This window comes from Plecotus auritus (assembly GCF_963455305.1).
Source record: "Plecotus auritus genome assembly, chromosome: 10".
Taxonomy (NCBI): domain Eukaryota; kingdom Metazoa; phylum Chordata; class Mammalia; order Chiroptera; family Vespertilionidae; genus Plecotus; species Plecotus auritus.
This window is the reverse complement of record NC_137785.1, coordinates 5,862,146-5,876,491: the sequence shown is the minus strand read 5'-3', so window position 1 is coordinate 5,876,491 and position 14,346 is coordinate 5,862,146. Positions and strand designations below refer to the sequence as shown.

Genomic DNA, 14,346 nt, shown 5'->3' with positions numbered 1-14,346 from the left:
CACTTTAAGACATAAATTCCTTGGAGATTTGTAAACTGTACATTTTGAAAAAAAGTCCTTTCTCCTATATCATGAATGTAGAATTCCTCCCAATTACAATCTCTAAATATTGACTGAGGCTGTAGGTCCAACTATAGGATTTCCCACATTCTTCAGTTTTAAGGTTTCCCTCTAGAATAAATTCCAATGTGAGGAATAAGCTACAGATGCTGATTAAAGACTTTAGGACAATGTTTACATTTTATTGTTTCTCCCCAGTATGAATTCTGATTTCAACTAAGGTTTGCATACTGAATAAGCTTTCATAAATTCTTTATATCTGCTGGGCTTCTATCCAGTAATAATTATCAGATGTTGTATGAGATATAAATGAGGATATATACTTTAACACATGCTTCATAATTTATAAGGCCTAATTTTTTCATTCTCAATGAAGATTAAACCATATTAAATCTTTGGACAAATACTTTTATTATTGCTGTTTCTCTTTAGAATGATTCCTAAAATGTTGACTAAGTTTAACCACATAAGAACATTGTAAATTACCTTGTTTACCTCTGACTATAAAATAAACCATCAGCTTGCAGTCTGGATCTGTTCTGTGGCCTCAGCCAGGCACAGAAGATCCACCTAGACCCAGCTTATTCTCTTTGTCTGTCTTTTCTTCATCCTTCACCGGCCCTCCCTCAGGCTCGCAGAACCCTTGGCTGTGCTGGCATGGCACAGGTCACGACCCCTTTGGGGGTTGAATGACCCTTTCACAGGGGTCGCCTAAGACATCCTGCATATCAGATATTTACATTACGATTCATAACAGTAGCAAAATTACAGTTATGAAGTAGCAACAAAAATAATTTTATGGTTGGGGGTCACCACAACATGAGGAACTGCATTAAAGGGTCGCGACATTAGGAAGGTTGAGAACCACTGCACTAGACCAAATGGATATAATCGACATTTACAGAACATTTCATCCCAGAACATCAGACTATACATTCTTCCCCAGTGCACATGGAACATTCTCAAGGATAGACCCATATGTTGGGTCACAGAACAAGCATCAACAAATTCAAAAAGATAGAAATTATTCCAACTATATTTTCTGACCATGATGCCATGAAATTAGAAAACAACTGCATAAAGGAGGTTAAAAAGCCTAAAAATATGTGGAGATTAAACAATATACTACTAAAAATTGACTGAGTCAAAAAAGAAATAAAAGATGAGATCAAAAGATATATAGAGACAAATTAGAATGACATAACATATCAAACACAACATACCAAAACCTCTGGGATGCAGCAAAAGCTGTAATAAGAGGGAAGTTTATATCACTAGAGGCCTATATCAAGAAACAAGAAAAATTCCAAGTAAAAACCCCAATATTACACATAAAAAGACTAGAGAAAGAGGAACAAAAGCAACCTAAAGTTAGAAGAAAGGAAATAATAAAAATCAGAGCAGAATTAAATGAAATAGAGAACAAAAAGACTGTAGAACAAATTAATAAAACAAAGCGCTGGTTCTTTGAAAAGATTAATAAAACTGACAAACCCCTGGCTAGACTCACTAAGAAAAAAAAGGAAAGAGACCCATATAAACCAAATCAGAAATGAGAGAGGAGAAATCACCACAGACATCATAGATATACAAAGGATCATATTAGAATATTATGAAAGACTTTGTGCCACCAAATTCAATAATCTAGAAGAAATGGATAAGTTCCTAGAAGTATATAACCTTCCTAGACTAAATCATGAAGAACTGGAAAATCTAAATAGACCGATCAGCAGCAAGGAAATTGAAACAACCATCAAAAACTTCCCAAGAAACAAAAGTCCAGGATCAAATGGCTTCACCAGTGAATTCTACCAAACATTCAAGGAAGAATTAAAGCCTATTCTTTGCAAACTCTTCCAAAAAATTGAAGAAGAGGCAATACTTCCTAACACATTCTACGAGGCCAATATAACCTTAATACCAAAACCTGGCAAAGATAACACAAAAAAAGAAAACTACAGACCAATATCCCTGATGAATACAGATGCAAAAATCCTAACCTGTAGAGAGGGCCTGAGAAAGGCCCCTGAGCTGGTTGTCATCTGAATCCAGCATTGCCCGGCAGAGCCATGTCCTAGAAACATACCATGCCAGAGGCAGGTGTGTTGTCAGCCTGACCTTCAGCTCAGGTGCCAGGGGGTGGATTTCATTATCTAAATCCAGCCAAGCACCAGGAACAAACATGATTATCCAGGCCCACCCAGAAGTGATGATTACAAGGAAGCCACAAGAATGCACATAATCTCCTTTGTCTCGGGCTTTAGTAAAAGGTCCTGGTATTTTGCTGTATAAAATAAATGCACTGTATCGGCTCTGGGTCTCTGTCTCTCCATCAGAGGACAGCTGTCCCACCCTGCCCCAGCTTTTTCCTTCTATCTCTGTGTCTGTCTCTTTCTTTCATTTTCTCAATCCCCAGCCGCCCCTACTCAGGAACCGGACATCACAGACATCACAGATATACAAAGGATCATATTAGAATATTAGCCATGCTGTATGCGGTAAAAGAGAGAAATATTTATAGTAACCAAAATACTAGCTAATTGAATACAACAGTACATCCGAAAAATAATACATCACGATCAAGTGGGATTCATTCCAGGGGCACAAGGATTGTTCAACACTTGCAAATCAATCAACACAATATACCACATTAACAAAAGGAAGGATAAAAATCATATGGTCTTGTCAATAGATGCAGAAAAAGCATTTGATAAGATACAACATCCATCTATGATTAAAATGCTCAATAAAATATGAATAGAAGGAAAGTACCTCAACTTAATAAAGGCCATATATGATAAACCCTCAGCCAATCTCATACTCAATGGTGAAAAACTGAAAGCTTTTCCCCTAAGATCAGGAGCAAGACAACAATGTCATCTCTCACCACTCTTATTCAACACTAGAGGCCCGATGCACGAAATTTGTGCACTGGAGCGGGGATGTCCATCAGCCTGGCTTGTGCCCTCTCACAGTCCGGGAGCCCTCCAGGGATGTCCGACTGCTGTGGAGACGGGAGAGGATCCCGCCACCGCTGCTGCACTCGCCAGCTGTGAGCCCGGCTTCTGGCTGAGCGGCTTACAGCATTGAGCATCTGCCCCTGGTGGTCAGTGCATATCATAGCAATCGGTCATTCCGCTGTTCAGTTGATTTGCATATTCACCTTTTATTATATAGGATAGTACTGGAAGTACTAGCCAGAGCAATAAGGCAAGAGAAATAAAAGGCATCCAAATAGGAAAGGAAGAAGTCAAACTGTCACTTTTTGTGAATGACATGATGCTGTATATAGAAAACTCTAAAGACTCTACCAAAAAACTGCTGGAAACAATAAACAAATACAGTCAAGTTGCAGGATACAAAATCAATGAACAAAAATCCATTGCCTTCCTGTATACCAACAACAAAACTTCAGAAAAAGAAATGGAGAAAACAATTTCTTTTGCAATCGCAACCAAAAAAATAAAATACCTAGGAATAAACTTAACAAAGAATGTGAAAGACCTATATACTGAAAATGACAAAACATTATTAATAGAGATTGAAAAAGACACAACAAAATGGAAAAGTATCCCATGTTCATGGATTAGAAAAATCAACATAGTTAAAATGGCCATTTTACCCAGAGCAATATACAGATTTAATGCAATCCCCATCAAAATCCCAGTGTCATTTTTTTAAAGAAATAGAACAAGAAATCATCAGATTTGTATGGGATCACAAAAGACCCAGAATAGCCAAAGAAATCCTGGAAAAAAAAAAGAACAAGGCTGGAGGTATCACGCTACCTGACTTCAAAATATACTACAGCCCTAGCTGGTTTGGCTCAGCGGATAGAATATCAGCCTGCGGACTGATGGGTCCCGGGTTCGATTCTGATCACAGGCACATGCCAGGGTTGTGGGCATGATCCCCAGTAGGCAGCCAATCAATGATTCTCTCTCATCATCGATGTTTCCATATCTCTCTCCCTCTCCCTTCCTCTGTGAAATCAATAAAAATATATAATTTTAAATACTACAGAGCTACAAAACAGCATGGTACTGGCAGAGAAACAGATACACACATCAGTGGAACAGAATAGAGAGCCCAGCTATAAAAACACAAATATATGGACAGATAATTTTCGACAAAGGAGCCAGAAATGCACATTGGAGTAAAGACTGTCTCTTCAATAAATGGTGCTGGGAAAACTGGAAAGCCACATGCAAATGAATGAAACTGGATTGCAGTTTGTCCCCATGTACAAAAATTAATTCCAAATGAACCAAAGACTTAGACATAAGACCAGAAACTGTAAGTCACATAGAAAAAAAATATAGGTGCCAAACTTATGGACCTGAGTAATAGAGAACATTTTATGGTCTTGACCCCAAAGGCAAGGGAAGTAAAGGCAAAAATAAATGAATGGAACGATATCAAACTGAAGAGCTTCTGCACAGCAAAAGAAATGAACAATAAAACAAACAGGCAGCCAACCAGATAGAAGATGATATTTGCAAACAGTAGCTCCGACAGAGGTTTAATTTCCAAAATATATAAAGAACTCATAAAACTCAACACCAAACAAATAAACAATCCAATCAAAAACTGGGCAGAGGACCTGAAAATACACCTCTCCCAAGAAGACATACAAACAGTCAATAGATGTATGAAAAGATGTTCCACCTCACTGGCAATCAGGGAAATGAAAATTAAAACTACAATGAGATATTACCTGCACCAGGTAGAGTGGCCATTATCAACAAGACAAGCAACAACAAGTGTTGGAGAGGTTGTGGTAAAAAGGGAACCCTCATTCACAGCTTGTGGGAATGTAGACTGGTACAACCACTATGGAAAGCGGTCTGGCGATTCCTCAAAAAAATTAAAAATAGAGCTACCATACAACCTAACAATCCTACTCCCGGGTATATGCCCGAAAAACTTAAAATCATTTATGTGCAAAGATATGTGCACCCCTATGTTCACTGCAGCATTATTCATGGTGGCCAAGAGTTGGAAACAGCCAAAGGGCCCTACGATAGAGGACTGGATAAAGAAGATGTGCTATATAGATACACAATGGAGCACTACACAGCCATAAGCAGGATGAAATAGTGTCATTTACAACAACATGGATGGACCTTGAGAACATTGTGTCAAGTGAAATAAGTCAAACAGAGGAGCTAAGAACTATATGATTTAACTCACATGTGGAATATAAAACTGAAATGTATGTACACAAACAGCAGTGTGGTGGTGGCCAGAGGGAGGGGGAGGGGGGAACAAAGGGGTCCTAATATGAGGTGATGGGAGAAGATTTGACTTTGGGTGGTGGGCACATGGTCCTATATACAGATGATGTAAATTAGTAATCCACACATGTAACCTATATGTTCATGTAGACAAATGTCACCCCAATTAAAATACCAATAGCATATTTCACAGATCTAGAACAAATACTCCAAAAATTTATATGGAACCAAAAAATACCCCAAATTGCCACAGCTATGTTGAGAAAGAAAAAAAAAGTTGGAGGGATCATAATACAAAGCCACTGTAATCAAAACAGCCTGGCACAAGAACTGGCATATAGATCAATGGAACAACAGAGACCCCAGGAGTCGACCCAAGCCATTGCGCTCCATTAATATTTGACAAAGGAGGCAAAACTATACAATGGAGTCAAGACAGTCTTTTCAATAAAGGGTGTTGGAAAAATTGGACAGACACACGCAAAAAAAATGAAACTAGACCATCAACTTACACCATACACGGGAACAAACTCAAAATGGATAAAAGACTTAAATGTAAGTCGTGAAACCATAAAAACCTTCAAAGAAACCATAGGCAACAAAATCTCAGACATCTCTCATAGCAATATGTTTATGGATACATCTCCTAAGGCAAAGGAAACTAAGGAGAAAATAAAAAAATGGGACTACATCAAAATAAAAGGCTTCTGCACAGCAAAAGAAATCATCAATAAAATGAAAAGAAGCGCACTGCATGGGAGAACACATTTGGCAGTGATACATCTGATAAAGGGTTAATATCCAAAATGTATAAGGAACTCATACACCTTAACCAAAGGAAGACAAACAATCCACTTAAAAAATGGGCAAAGGGGCCTAGACACTTCGCCAAAGCAGACGTACAGACGGCCACGAGACATGAAAAAACGCTCAAAGTCACTGATCATCCGAGAGATGCAAATTAAAACGACAATGAGGTATTACCTCACTGCTGTCAGAGTGGCTACCATCAACAAATAACAAATGTTGCCCTGACCAGTTTGGCTCAGTGGATAGCGCATCGGCCTGCGGACTCAAGGGTCCCAGGTTCGATTCCGGTCAAGGGCATGTACCTTGGTTGCGGGCACATCCCCAGTAGGGGGTGTGCAGGAGGCAGCTGATGGATGTTTCGCTATCATCGATGTTTCTAACTCTCTATCCCTCTCCCTTCCTCTCTGTAAAAAATCAATAAAAAATATATTTTAAAACAAACAAACAAACAAAAAAAAAACACACCAAATAACAAATGTTGGCAAGGTTGTGAAGAAAAGGGAATCCTAGTACGTTGCTGGTGGTAATGCAGACTGGTGCAGCCACTATGGAAAACATTATGGATTTCCCCCCAAAATTAAAAATGTAACTCCCGTTTGACCCAGTGATCCCAATTCTAGGAATATATACTAAGAAACCCAAAACATTCATCAGAAAGAATAGATACACCCCTATGTTCACAGCAGCACAATTTACAACAGCTAAGATTTGGAAAAAGCCTAAGTGCCCATCAGCAGATGAGTGGATAAAACAACTGTGGTGCATTTATACCATGGAATACCATGGAGCAATAAAAAAGAACTCTCGCCCTAACCGATTTGGCTCAGTGGGTAGAGCATCGGCCTGTGGACTGAAGGGTCCCAGGCTCCATTCCCATCAAGGGCATGTATCTTGGTTGTGGACACATACCCAGTAGGGGGTGTTCAGGAGGCAGCTGATTGATGTTTCTCTCTCATCGATGTTTCTCTCTATCCTTCTCCCTTCTTCTCTGTAAAAAATCCATAAAATGTATTTAAAAAAATAAATAAATAAAAAAGAACTCGTACCATTTACAACAACATGGATGGACCTGGAGAGTATTATGCTGGAGTGAAATAAGCCAGTCAGAGAAAGATAAATATCACAGGATCTCACTCATATGTGGAATCTAATGAGCCAAATAAAACGATGAACAAAAATACAGCCAGAGACACTGAAGCATAAACAGACTGTTGAACCTCAGAGGGAAGGCAGGGGAGGGTGGGGGGAAGAGATCAACCAAAGAACATGTATGCACATATGCATAACCCATGGACACAGACAATGGGGTGGTGAGGGCGGGCCGAGGGGTGGACAGGAGTGGGCTGGAGGAGGTTAATGGGGGAGGTGGGGAGGGGGGAAAGGAGGACTTATGTAATACTTTCAACAATAAAGATTAAAATAGGCCGAAACCGGTTTGGCTCAGTGGATAAGAGCGTCGGCCTGTGGACTGAAGGGTCCCAGGTTCGATTCCGGTCAGGGGCATGTACCTTGGTTGCGGGCACATCCCCAGTGGGGGGTGTGCAGGAGGCAGCTGATTGATGTTTCTCTCTCATCGATGTTTCTAGCTCTCTATCCCTCTTCCTTCCTCTCTGTAAAATATCAATAAAATATATTTAAAAAAAAAAAGATTAAAATAGAAAATCAATGAGAGAAAAATCCATTGCTGTCTCCTGCACACCCCCTACTGGGGATGCAGCCTGCAACCCTGCCGTGTGCCCTGACAGAAGGGTGACCTCCTCGTTCATGGGTCAGTGCTCAACCACTGAACAACACAGGCTGGGCGACAAAGAGTCTTTTAACTGGTACCTTGAGGAAGGGGTGAACTAGATTAGGATCAGCTGGATGAAGGTATCAGTCTGTTCCCAGCAGTGAACATCTGAGCCTCAACCCACCTACTGTCCGGGGTCTGCAAAGCTCCAGTCCCATGCGTCTCCACAGGCATCCACTGGCCTTCCCCCAAACAAACAAAAAACAAAGAACCTGACTTCAAGTAAAAATCAGAAATCTGCCCTAACCGGTTTGGCTCAGTGGATAGGGCGTCGGCCTACGGACTCAAGGGTCCCAGGTTCGATTCTGGTCAAGGGCATGTACCTTGGTTGTGGGCACATCCCCAGTAGGGAGTGTGCAGGAGGCAGCTGATCAATGTTTCTCTCTCATCAGTGTTTCTAGCTCTCTATCCCTCTCCCTTCCTCTCTGTAAAATATCAATAAAATATATTTTTAAAAAAATCAGAAATCTGAACCTGAAACTCCCGTCCATTAACACCCCCACGGCCCAGGCCTCTGATATCTGAGCCCCACTAAATCGCGATTCCCGAGGAGAAAATAGCGACCGCAGCTTAGATATGACTCAGCACCAGACTCGCTTCCACCTCTCCTGGACCGTCCACTGCCTACTCTCCCCAGATTCCACAACCCCACCCCTTCTTCTGCACCTTAGCCACAGCATTGGTAAAGGTTTTCAAGGTGTCATGAAACGATGGGGATTTAAAGGCCAGCCTGCTACTCATGGTCAAACGAAAACTCACAGGAGACCTGGAGCTATTTCAACTGGTGATGTCGCCAGAGTCTGGCCTGGAACTAAAATGCCTGGGAAAATGGGAAACAGAGATAGGACAGAATTTGGACTGAAAGTGTGGAGAATAAATACAAAGCACAATATAATCTGTGTAAATGGCTCTGTACCTGGACATAAAAATTGCTTAGTAAAGATCAAAGATTCTATACTACCTGCCTATAAGGATTTCTGCAAAAATCTACCATTCCCTACATAGTTTCCTGATGGAGATGGCGAGGAACTACCAGAAAATTGATAGGATGAAAATATGTGTCTACCCAGTGCACCTTCTATTACATTTGCCTAACCCCATTGGGCATGGCAGAACCTCACCCTCACATATTTTATTAGTTTTGATGAGCCAGAACAATAACATAGCCAGGAATTATATTTTACTTTCTTAGTCAAAACAATATCACACTTGTCAAGGGCATAATATGTCATTCATCCCCCAATGGAATTTTTTAAAATTACCACGTTAAATAAATTAAGTAGATTAGATATGCCAAATTAAAAAAAAAATCGCGCCCTAACCGGTTTGGCTCAGTGGATAGAGCGTCGGCCTGTGGACTGAAGGGTCCCAGGTTCGATTCCGGTCAAGGGCATGTACCTGGGTTGCGGGCACATCCCCAGTAGGGGGCGTGCAGGAGGCAGCTGATCGATGTCTCTCTCTCATCAATGTTTCTAACTTTCTATCCCTCTCTCTTCCTCTCTGTAAAAAATCAATAAAATATATTTTTAAAAAAATCGCGATTCTGTCAAAGACACCGCGTTCCCTGACACTCACCTACCCACTCCAATTCTTTCTTTTTTTTTTTCCAAAAACGCTCAATAACTTTATTTGCATTTGGCTGGTTTCCTCAGGTAGGGGAGGGAGAGCCAGGGGAGGGAGGGAAAGCAGGGGAAGGAGGAGGGCTGGCAGCAGCCTGGGCTTCATGCGCCCTCTGGTGGGCCTCCGAGGCCATGGCCAGAATTGGCCAGAATTGCAGCCAAACCCAAATGGCTTTGCAGTCTGGAGGCCACCGTCAATCCAACCAATCCAGAGGAGGGCTGCGGTGTTCCTCAGGTCGGCACCCCCGGCCCAGCTTCAGGAGACCCCGCATGTTGGGAGGAGGCCCTGAAACTCTGGCTCTCATACTGGGCCGTGTTGGATGCCCGCATGTTCTGCTGAGCCTTCATCTGCTTCAAAGGGTTCCTGTCCACTTCCGCTTGGTGGGGATGAGGAGGATACCACCGGGGAAGCCCCATGGCACGGGCTGTTCCCACGGCTTTCATGGGGTTCTTGCCCCTCTTTCTGGGCACGTATTCCAGCTCAGGAGATGGGGTTCAGGCTCTTCCTCGAACTCTGGGGAACTGTGCCTTGCAATGCCCAGGTCCTGTTCTGGAAAGCTTTGTGTTAGCTGTGGCTCCTGAGAGAATCCCCGGAGAACTCGGGCATTTCTCGCCCCCTAGTCCTTCAGCGCCATAGCAGCTACCGTCGCCGCCGCCATGTTCAGATCCCACCCCCAACCACTCCAATTCTTTTTTTGTTTTGTTTTTTTAATCTGAGGCTATTTTTCCCATTGATCTTTTAGAGAGAGTGGAAGAGACAGGGAAAGACAGAGGGAAATATTGATGTGAGAGAAACACATGGATGGGTTGCCTCCTGCACGCGCCCTGACCAGGGAGGGCCCGGGCGAGGAAGAGCCTGTAACCGAGACACGTGACCTTGACCGGAATCGAACCCGGGACCTTTCAGTCCCCAGGCCAACACTCTATCCACTGAGCCAATCCGGTTAGAGCTCACTCCAGTTCTCAATCACTGAGCACCACAGCATCACCCAGGCCGACGACAAGCCCTGCCGTTCGCATTGTCCATCATTTACGTCTTCATCCACTTGATAACCTTGACCGCCAAGAGGAGGATCCCTAAAGCCAAGATTCCCCAGTGGCCGAACCCAAAGTCCCCAGAGAGCCCTTCTCTCGCCTCACAGGCGCCCCCCACCCCGGGTCCGCAGCCCCGCGCAGACCCACCTGATGCTGAGCTTCTCGAGACTCCACGGCGGCGGCGGCCAAAGGCTCCGCTCACTTCCACAACGATTTCTGTCCGGTGCTCTGGCACCCAAGTCTTCTCTCGGACTGTCGCTAGGGACGCTGCCGGACGTTCCAGTTCCAGCCGTGGGCGTGGCTCTGTGACGTAGCGTGGCCACGCCCATCTCCCCTGGGATCCAGTCCCAAGCGGCCAACATGGATGGCGTTCGCCTTTCAGGGCGAAGCCAAGAGAATTTTGAAATCACCTTTTGGACACGTGATAGCCTCCCCCTTGGTCAGCAACTCTGAGCTGAGTAAGTTTTCAGAGGCCGGAGCCTATGGAAAGCCAACGTGGAGCCGGTTGTATTTTATTTAGCACCGCCCCCGCGGAATGGAAAGATGGCGGCGCCCGTGGGCATTGCTGCGGAGCGCCATGGGGGCGGCCATCTTACAGGAAGTGCAGTTCCCACAGGCGAGAGCTCCCAGGAGCTGAGGTCTTGAGGATCCTGTGGACGAGCCACGAAGCCGGTGGGACCCGAGATGTCAGAGACGTGGTCAAACTAGGAACAAAACTAGGAGGTATTTGAGCGCTGGTGACATTTGGGATTTGAGTGGAGCAGGCCGGGCGACCTTGGTCAGAAACCTGTTGTCCGTGAAGGAACCAATGGTGAGGGCAGGGCTCGGAGGAGCCAGGCCCACTGGTGGCTCTGGACACGTGGTCACTGAAGACTGTGGAGATGACTCAGAAGGCGGGAAGGAAGTGGGATCCCTCCCGCACTAGTGAAACCCAAGTGCTGTGTTGGGATCCGAGTTCGCTGTCTCGCAAAATCGAAAAAAGGAGTTAACCAACAGGTAAGCGAAAGCGAAAGCAAAGTTTGAGATACACTAGTACAGTGGTCGGCAAACTGCGGCTCGCGAGCCACATGCGGCTCTTTGGCCCCTTGAATGTGGCTCTTCCACAAAATACCACGGCCTGGGCGAGTCTATTTTGAAGAAGTGGTGTTGGAAGAAGTTTAAGTTTAAAAAATTTGGCTCTCCAAAGAAATTTCAATCGTCGTACTGTTGATATTTGGCTCTGTTGGCTAATGAGTTTGCCGACCACTACCCTAGTATATGGTTCCAGACAGAGGGGTGTCCTGTGACTCCCTACAGACCAACAATTCTGCTAAAGTGATCTCCAGAAGAAACAAACTTAGTCCTTGACCAAATCTTCTTTAAGTGCTATTTCTTGAATGTGGCAGCATTTTATTTATTTTTTTAATTTATTAGAGAGAGAGAGAAACATTGATTTGTTATTCCACTTATTTATGCATTCATTGGTTGATTCTTGTATGTGCCCTGGCTAGGGATCGAACCTTGGCATATCCAGATGACCCTCCAACCAACTGAACTACCTGACCAGAGCAGCAGCACTTTAAGTTTCATAAAAGTTGCAAACAGCCATTCTTTGAAGCAATTTTCTCAGTCTGTTGAGGTCTCGCTTCCAAATATATACTGTTTGGCTCAATCACATTTTTATAAAAATTTGTTGTATCCCAAATCAGCGAGCTGGACAAGATGCCTTAATGAGCCAATTAGTTAGGGGTCATCTTTTTAAAAAAATGTATTTTTATTGATTTTTTTTTTCACAGAGAGGGAGAGAGAGCCAGAAACATCCATGAGAGAAACATCCATCAGCTGCCTCCTGCACACCCCCCACAGGGGATGTGCCCGCAACCAAGACTGGAATCGAACTTGGGACCCTTGAATCCGAAGGCCAACGCTCTATCCGCTGAGCCAAACCAGTTAGGGCAGTTAGGAGTCATCTTTATTTCGGGCAGGTTCAGAGCAGATTACCTCTGTCAAATTCTGAACACCCAAAGGAGGAAGCATTCTCTTTTTATATCTTTTTTAGGTCCTTGTGTAAGTTATTTTTACAGACAATTTTTAACCTTGAGTACATATCATATCTAACAAACACCTGTAACCTATTGGGGTGACCTGAGTATATATCATATTTATACAGACACCTGTAACCATATCTATACAGGCACCTGGCATCGATATCAGCGTATCAGTTAGATTGCTAGCTTGCAAGGTCAGACAATTAAGTTTATCTTTTCTATTCAAGCAAAAAACAAAGTTATTTTACAGTCCAAAAATAACAGAGTTGACCTACAGAATAAGAGACTGTCTAAGAATAACAGAGTAGTTCAAACAGCAGTTTTCCAAAGGAGGAATTACAATGCTTCAAAATCTTTATAAGTTTGGACATTCTTACTTCAACAACTGCTCCATATGGCTTGCCGCCAAGATTCCAGCGGATCCGCTAGGCTGACAGTGTCTCGAACCATCAGCAAAAACAGTTTTTTACTTAAACCGTTTTCAGCTTATTAAAAGGAAAACAGCCCTAACCGGTTTGGCTCAGTGGATAGAGCCTCCGCCTGCAGACTGAATGGTCGCCAGTTCGATTCCGGTCAAGGGCATGTACCTTGGTTGCGGGTACATCCCCAGTGGGAGGTGTGCAGGAGGCAGCTGATCATGTTTCTCTCATTGATATTTTTAACTATCCCTCTCCCTTCTTCTCTGTAAAAAAATCAATAAAATATATTTTTTTAAAAAGGAAAACATCTCAGCTTCCAAATATAAGTGGGTCCACACCACCCTAAGCTTTTCTTAACACTATCTAAAACGTTCCGTTAAAATAGGCAGGAAGCAACCCTGCCCCGCATTACATGAAGGAAATTCAAATGCACGGGAACCCAGAGCATCCAGTTCAGCTGGGCAGATCCGCAAACGCTCTGGGGGCGGGGCGGAGGTGGACACGCCCCTTTCAGACCAAGTTCCTACATCCGCTTAACCCGGATGCCAATGTGCTCCCCACTTTCGCTCTGCAGTCCGGGCCCCGCCCCTTGCACCTCCCAGCGCCGCGTCTGCGCAGTTTCCCGCAGACCCGGAAGCCGATTCAGAGCCTTGGAGGTCACGTTCCGTCGAGGCTTAGTCCGGTTGAAACCTGGGCTTGGCGGCTTCCCGGTCCGCAGACCAGCACAGCTCGGCTCGGGGGTGGATACGGAAGTTTAAATTCTCGCGCCCGCCCGTCCTTCCCGTGCTGAGTCCCCGTGTCGCCGTGAGACGCTCCGAGTCCTGCGATCCGCGTGCGTCATTGGTTACAATTACCCTGGGGTCCATCTCCGCGCCCTTCCTGCCTTCCGGCGGTGTGCACACCACCTGCCTCGTCGTTTTCCTGCTTAAAGCCTCTCAGTGACCCTCCTCACCCACCCTGCGCCTTGTAGAGCCCTCGCTCCGTATGCGGATTCTCTCCTCCCTCCCGGTTTTCCGCCCCTTGCGGGCAGCGCTGGGCGCCGCGTCCTCCCCCGGTCCTGGGATTCCGCAGACCTCACCGCGTCCTGAGGCGCGCACACACCGCCCCCCACCTCCTACCCCCCGCCATCACGTCCTCCTCGGCGGGGACCTGGCCTCCCCTTCGCTCTGGGCCTGGGCGAGGTGGCGGCTCCTTGTCCGAGGAAACTGCTGTTCTTTTCATTCCAAGGTTCATCCCATGACAGTGTTAGTCGTGTTCTTACAGCCCCAATGCCCCCCACTGGAATGTGTTCTTCCCTCGCAGGTGGGCATCTGTATTCGGTTCCTGTATTCTCAGATTGGTTTAAATTTC

General features: G+C 44.5%; 1 pseudogene across 1 annotated transcript; it reads right to left on the bottom strand.

Annotated features, from left to right (window-relative positions):
- Positions 1 to 9,746: 9,746 nt before the first annotated feature.
- On the bottom strand, positions 9,747 to 10,174 carry LOC308235321 (putative hydrolase PNKD; annotated as a pseudogene). Its single transcript has one exon. The product of its transcript is annotated as a putative hydrolase PNKD (transcript).
- Positions 10,175 to 14,346: the final 4,172 nt, after the last annotated feature.